The sequence below is a fragment of the Pteropus alecto genome, unplaced genomic scaffold (assembly GCF_000325575.1).
Source record: "Pteropus alecto unplaced genomic scaffold, ASM32557v1 scaffold123, whole genome shotgun sequence".
Taxonomy (NCBI): Eukaryota; Metazoa; Chordata; class Mammalia; order Chiroptera; family Pteropodidae; genus Pteropus; species Pteropus alecto.
Window position 1 is genome coordinate 2,756,324 of NW_006433950.1, and position 7,228 is coordinate 2,763,551.

General features: G+C 57.0%; 1 protein-coding gene across 1 annotated transcript in view; it reads left to right on the forward strand.

The window, feature by feature from the left end:
• Nucleotides 1–7,228, forward strand: part of NKD1 (naked cuticle homolog 1) — a gene marked incomplete at its 3' end in the record, with an annotated part of 177,766 nt that overhangs the window by 154,590 nt on the left and 15,948 nt on the right. The gene's annotated exons all lie outside the window — the stretch shown is intronic.

A 7,228-nucleotide genomic window follows, 5' to 3' on the forward strand; every position in this document is an offset into this window, starting at 1 on the left:
TGCATCCACACACATGCGACACGTGCACACATGCCCACATGCTCACACATACGCACACATGCGACACGTGCACACATGCCCACATGCTCGCACACATGCAACACATGCACACGCGCCCACACGCTCACACACACGCACACATGCGACACGTGCACACATGCCCACATGCTCACACATATGAACACATGCACACGTGCCCACATGCTCACGCACGCACACATGTGACACGTGCACACGCACCCACATGCTCATGTGCACACACACGTGACACATGCCCACATGCTCACACACACGTGACACATGCACATGTGCCCGCATGCTCACACACGTGACACATGCACACGTGCCCACATGCTCACGCACACACACACGCACACCCCTCTCTGTAGCTTTCATACTTCTTTCTCGAGGGGAACCTCTATATCGTAGAACGAATCGGGACACTAGATGGGGGGGCAGCCGCCACTGGTGTGCTGACTTGACCTTGGGGAGGCCACGTGACCCTTCCCGAGCCTTCGTTTCCACATTTGCAGACCGGGAATGAGGGCCTTCTCCCTGCGCGACTCCCCAAGGTGGTGCAAGGAACGGGTGGCACCTGAAAATGTTTGCTCGAGGGGATGGTGCTTCCATCTTCTACTGGACGCAGAGGGGAGAAATGCTGGACTTGGGACACTGAGGCCCTCTCTGTTGGGGGCGGGGGCAGGCAGCTGGCAGGAGAGCCGGGGGCCCAAGGGTCTCTGGGAGGGATCTAGTCCTTGGGGTCCCGTGGGGCCTTGAAGGGAGAGCAGACAGTGCCAAGAGTTTCTCCAGGGGAGCCTGAGCCCCACTTGAGGACTGTGGCCACATCTGGCTCGAAAGCCGTTATAAATGTAGACTCTCAGCCTCCACGCCAGGCCCGCTGAGTCCAGGCTGTGTTTTAATAGGCCCCCAAGTGACTTGTCTGCACGTTGCACTTTGAGAAACACTGTTTTAAGAGCCACTCAGTTGCCCAGGACTTGGAGGCAGGCTGGGGACTAGCTATCAAACTTTGTTCGCTTGCAAACAGGCCTCACTCAAAGGGGAGGACTTTCATGGACAGACCGTGGGTGTCTCCCTTGAGTGTTTGCCTGCAGATCTGGTGGCGGCAACAGGGACTCCCCCAAGCCTCGGCTGTCATCCTTGGCTCCGTGGAAGAATGTCAGGACTAGGTGCTTAGAGAAGGTCTGAGGAGTCAGGTGAAGGTATGTAGGCTGTCGACCCTGGGCACTGAGGTGACCTCAGACATTGATTCCCTGGGGTTCAGCGCTCATTCCGTTTATCTATCCGTTTGTTCATTCACATGGTAACTTATTAGCAAGTTCATTGTCTTGCTCATCCATCTGTCCATGTATTCCATCCATCGGACATTCACTGTCCATCCAGCCACTCACCCGTCCTCTCATCTCCCATTCATCCACCTGTCACTCACTCATCACCTACCCGTCCACTAAGCCACGACCCACCCACCTGGCACTCATCCAGCCAGCCAGCTGTTGCTGCTCCCATCACCCACCCATCCCTGTGCACTGCCCATTCATTCACCTGCCTACGCTTCTGTTACCCATCCGTCAGCCAGCCAGCTCTTGTCTACCACCTAGCCACCCGTAACCCCTCCCCTGCCCACCTCCCCTTCATCCATCACTCATCCTTTAAGCCATTTGACCATCCTCCAGTTATCATCCTTCTCTCTCTCCGTCTGTCTTTCTCTCTGTCCATCATTTTTTGAATCCCGGGTCACTGCCCGAAACGAGGCCCTTCTCTGTCCACTGAAGCTCGGTCTGAAGTCATGTAACTGATTTCAGACACGACCCTGCCCGCGGGGTCTACCTCTCTCTGAAAGGGAGAGCCACCTTGTTGAGTGTCCGCATGCAGAGAATGAGCCCTGTCGCCGTGAAGCAGAAAGAGCACTGGCCTAGGAGCCCGCCCTGGCTCCCCCCAGCTCCGGCAGTGACTTGCCATGGCCCTTGGCCAGGTCTCTCCCTCTCTGGACCCCCTTGCCCTCTATAATGACGGGTGGGGACGTAGAGCAGGACTCGGTGGGTGCTGAGAGGTTGTGGGCACCTCGTAGGTGGGTGAACCACTGTGGGGATGGCACTTACAAACTTCAGTTAATGGGTGGGGGGTACATACGAGGTGCCTGACGGTCCCAGCTCAGGGGCAAAGGGTATGAGGGTGGTGGCGCTCAGTCTGGCCCTGTGGCCCACCGGCTGCGTGTCGGGCTTCGGGCCTCCTGCCTGTCCCTGATGGTGTCCAGGCACACCTGTGCCACCGCCGACGACGGGGGGAGTTGGGAGCCACCCGCCCGCCTCAGTTTCCCAACTGGGGGTTGGACTAGGCTGTTGGCGGTCAAGCATTCCAGCCCTTTCTCTGCAAACAAAAGCTTGTGCAGAAGCACAGAATGTAAAAGTCGTACCGGGTTGCGGAAGGACGCGCTACGCTCTGGACCGTGTCGTCTGTCACGTGAGCGAAGGCCCAGACAGCACCGTTTCCTCGTACGTGTGTATGTACCGTACACGCGTGTTACTGTGGAGCTGGGGGCCTCGACGGACAAAAACAGCAGCTCCGCCTGTACACGGGGGAGCAGACCGAAGTCGGAGAGGGGTCCGGGAGGGCTCAGTGTAACTGGAATGCCCTGACTTCCACGAGCACGTAGTCGCGTGTTCCTCGTGAAACGAGAGACCGAAGGCAGAATTAACGAGGGAACGCGGGAAGCGACGGCCGTGGGCTGCCCCGGCTTGCGTGCCCAGTGGGGAGGCTGGGCCCGGGGACCGTCTGTGGCTCCCTGGCTGCCCGCCCCAGGTTGCGGAGCACGGCTGTGGGCGGCAGGCCACCACTCGGCCAGGCCTGGGGAGAGCAGGTGCTGCCCAGTCCTGGCCACGGAGAGGCAGCCACCTCGCCCGGAGTGGGGCTGCAGATGTCCCTCTGTGCGGCTGGGCCGAATCCTGAATCTCTCCTTTGTCTTCCTGTTGGCCAAGTTCATTGCCTCTTGGCGGGCGGGAAGGCTGTTTAAGGGAGGGAAAAAAGGCCATCTGAGGAGTGAAGATAAAAAGAAGTCTTTTAGCCATCCCAGGAGAGGATGGCTTTAGCTCCTGCGTTGTTATGTAAAGCCGGCCCTAATCCAGAGTCTTAACCGCCTTAACTGGCCAGCTGGGAGCACTAGGGATGGGAGATTAAGGCTGGGCTTGGTGCGAGGGCTGAGGGCTGCCGAGGTCCTTTTGAACTGTGGAGAGAACAAAGTAACCATCAAAAGTCCCAGGCTCAGAGCTGGCGGGGCGTGGCAGGGGCGGGACCTGTGCCTTTAGTGGGGAGAAGGGGAATGGAACCCAACCCAACCCCCGCTCTGCTGACCCTGCAAGGACAGGGGACCGTCAACCCCACAATTCCGTCCCACCTGGCTTCTCAGCCTCCCCAGTGGGGCCGGATGACAGGTGGTAGCAGACAGTGGTTTGTGGTGAAAATTGGTGCCAGGCCTGAATGGCAGGTCCGTGTCACCCTGAGTGGCCCCCAGGAAGTGCTGGGTCTCGGGGTGTCCTCCCGACACCCACAGGCTGCAGCTCTTGCTCTGTGCCCGTCGAAGGGAAAGGCCTGCGAATGGCCCCTTCTCTCTGGGTCTCCTCTCTCCCTCCCACCCAGTGCCGTCCGGGCCCCTGCCTCGCCCTCTGGCCTCCGCCCACTGACCCTCGGCATCCATGCCCAGGTGCCGATTCCTTGTCCTCCGACCTCTTTGCCTGGGGGTGGAGGCTGGCAGATGCCACCCACCTGGCATCTTCCACAGGAGGCCGGCTCTCAGAGCCCATCCAGCCCGCTCGCCCTGCTAGGAAGGGCGCCCTCCCCGTGGGCCCAGCTGCACTGTCCTACCTGGTCCCCGCCTGCGTTTGGCCTGGCAGGACCCGCGGGGCATCCGCTTCCCCGGCCCCAGGGTGGACGTGCCTGGAGCGGCTGGTCCCGCCGAACGGGGCAGTGGTCCTGGGACTGAGACCCAGGGCCTGTCCCGACGTGCACGGGCCCCAAATTCTGCCTCCGCCACCAGAGTCCACGAGAGGTGTCTTCTCCCCTGGCTTTTATTCTGCCCTTCTGGGACTCTGCAGGTCAGACCCCGGTTCCAGCCAGGCTGCACCACGACTCACTGTGTGACCTCGAGCGAGCCGCTTAACTTCTCTGTGCTTCAGTTTGCTCGCTGGGGGCAGTCACAGCCTTTCTTCCTCAGGTTCCCGTGGAGACAGTGGGGTCGTTCACGTGGGCCCAGAGAACAGCGCTGGTGCTGGCTAAGTGCCCTGCATGTGTGACCTGTCACGGTACTTGTTTCGTGGGTCCGTCTTCCTTGATGGAGTCGGCCAGCGTGTTTATAAGCGTTTGCTAGTCCAGATCAAAGGCCTATTTTCAAAGCTTCTTTAATCCTATCGGAATTTCTGAATGGCCCCTTCCACTCTCTGTGTGGCACAGGGTCTGGCAGGCTGTAAATGCTCAATAAATACTCACTAGAAGGATGAAGTGGACACTGTGAAGTCACTGAAGTCTGGTGACCCCTGCCTCAGGCCACACAGGCTGGTCCCGCGGATGCCACTCAGGGCCCAAGCTGGTCCTCCCAGGCGTGAGAGGTCAGCAGTTCACAGAGCTGAGAAGCTCCTTCATTTGTGGATGGAGAGCAGAGGCCCAGAGAGGGGACGTGACCTGTCTAGGGCCACATAGCAGACCTAGATCAGAACTCAGGCCTCTAGGTCCTCATTCAGCAAGTGCTGGCTGAGCACCTGCTGCAGGTGGGGGCCCTCGTGGGCCCGGGGTCCTCAGCTATAAGCAAGGCAGGTGGGCCCTGCCGTCAGACTGTCCACATCGGGAGGCAGGTGGTGAGTACACACAGCGGGCAGCGAGCATGCAAGTGCCCGGCAGTGGTGCTCTGTGAGCAGGTGAAGCCCTGTGAAGGGTTGAGGGTGACCAGGCCTCTGTGGGGAGGTGACATTTTAGCTGAGATGAAGATTCCAGGAAGGAGCCAGCCACGGGCGGATGTGGAGGGAGAACATCCGGGGGAACGAGCAGAACCCCGAGGTGAAGGAACTGGGGTTGAGGGAAGGAGAGGAAGGGACCCCGTGTGGAGCGAGAACAATGGGGACGAGGGCAGGGCAGCCGGCAGGGGCGAGGCCATGTGCTCGGGGCTCGTCCTGCTGTTCAAGAGAACCCCTTGGAAAGTCCTAGTTAGCTGAACGCCACGTTCTGACCTTCATTCGAACAAGCTGATTGTGGCTTCTGGGAAGGATGGTCTTGCAGAGGGAGGAAGGAAGCAATGAAAACAGGAGGTGACTGCGGTAACGCCATCGGGAGTCGATGGCGCTGGCCTAAGGTGACCACCGTGGGGCTGGGAAGGAGGGTGGAAGTGGGCATGAGAGAGAGGGAGAGAGAGAGAGGGAGAGCGAGTTAGAGTAAATACTATATGCATTTGAAAATAAAATATATGGTGCTCCATGCATAGCTATAATCTGGGCATAACTTAATTTATTTGATTATAACAAAAATTTTACAAAGTTGCTACTGATTTCACAGATATATTTATATTTCACTGCATAGAATTCACATCATTTTTAGTAAGCACGTGTTCTTAATACCATCTAGTTAAAGAGAGAGAGGAGAGAGAGAGAGAGAGAGAGAGAAGAACCCTAGATGCATCTCAGACTTTGGGTTTAAGGAACTAAGGAAATGCTGCTGTCACTTCTGCAGTGGAAGTTTTGGCAGGTGACAGTCAAGGCTTTTGAGATCGGGCATGTCGGGTTCACGATGCCTGTTGGATATCCGAGTGGAGATGCTGAGCAGGCAGGTGGACGCTGAGTCTGGGGTTCGGGGAGCGTGGAGAGAGAGGGGACACAGGTGGATCCACGTGACTCTTGGGCAAGGCTGGTCAGTCGCAGGGGCTGGCTGTCGTCCCCCGAAGCCCGAGAAGGAGGGGAGTTCACTGGAGAGCAGCAGGGACCCCCAGACGGAGGGGGCAGGCAGGCCACCCTGCTGGCTTCTCTCAGTCAGTTCAGAGCCTGTCCTGCTGGCGAGTGGCAGTTGGCTGACTCCACTCCACTGCAGTCCCCCCAGAAGCCCAGGTTTCAGCGGTGACAGCAGTTTCTCTTAAGTCTGTTCTTCATAAAAGCTCAGCTTGAACAGTGGAAATTCTGACTTGTGTCAGATCCCGAGAAGGCTTTCATAGTTTCAAGTAGCTCGGGGTTAGGTTTTAAAAGTTGAATTTCATCACATGTTTTAACTTGGGCAGGGACGGGGGGCGAGTGGAAGGGACATGATATTTTTAGCCCAAAAAAGGCTTTTTCCCCCCCTTTCCCCTCTTCCTCTCTCGGCATTTCCCCCTCCCTCCCTGAACAGATGTTTCGTCTCAATCTTATTTGAACCTCAGAGTGGCCATCAATCAGCCTTCGCTCCGATGAGAATGAAAGGCCCGAATGCTGTTTGTTGGGCAGGTTCTCCGTCCTTCCCCTCTGTTTTTTCTCTCCTCCTTCCCCTCGGTCACACGTGGCCCTTGAATAAAATCTGCTCACAGTACAGTGCAGCTGGGAAGGCGGGATGGCGGACAGACAGACAGCCCGAGGAACCTTTCTGGTCTCAGAAAGACGTGGACCCTCGCCGGTGGAGGCTGCCGGAAACGGCCTTAGAGAACCCTGCGTTGGATAAATCACCATTTTAGAGGTGGTTGTTTTTCCCGAAAAGCAGGGGCTCAAAGTGATGGATAGTCAATTCAGCATTCTTTTGGTTCTTTTGGATACTCTACCCAAATTCGCTTAAGCTTTGGCTCATGAGATTGAAAAATCCTAGGATAGATCTTGCCTAAAAAGGGCTGGCCGCATCCGCAAGCTCAAACCGCGTCATCGTCATGCACGCACTCGCTCACTGCCTCTCCGTTCCTTCTCAGTTGTCTCTCCCTCTGCCCTCTGTTAGCTCCTCCCCCTAAGGTGGCAAAGATGACGATGGCCCAGCTCTAGGCATGGCACATCCTAGGAGCTCAGCCATCGCCGGTGACAGGGAGCTCCCATGTCTCCATACATTGTGCAAAAATTTGCGTCTCACTTAACTGGCCAGGTGGATCTAGCTTTCGTGGGAACCAAAGCTTATCCTGTTTGGTTGGGGGTGGGGAGCTTCTTTAAGAAAAAGAATACATGATTTTTTTAACTATGAACTATAATATATATATCTGCCACAAAACCTAAATAAATACATCCTCAAC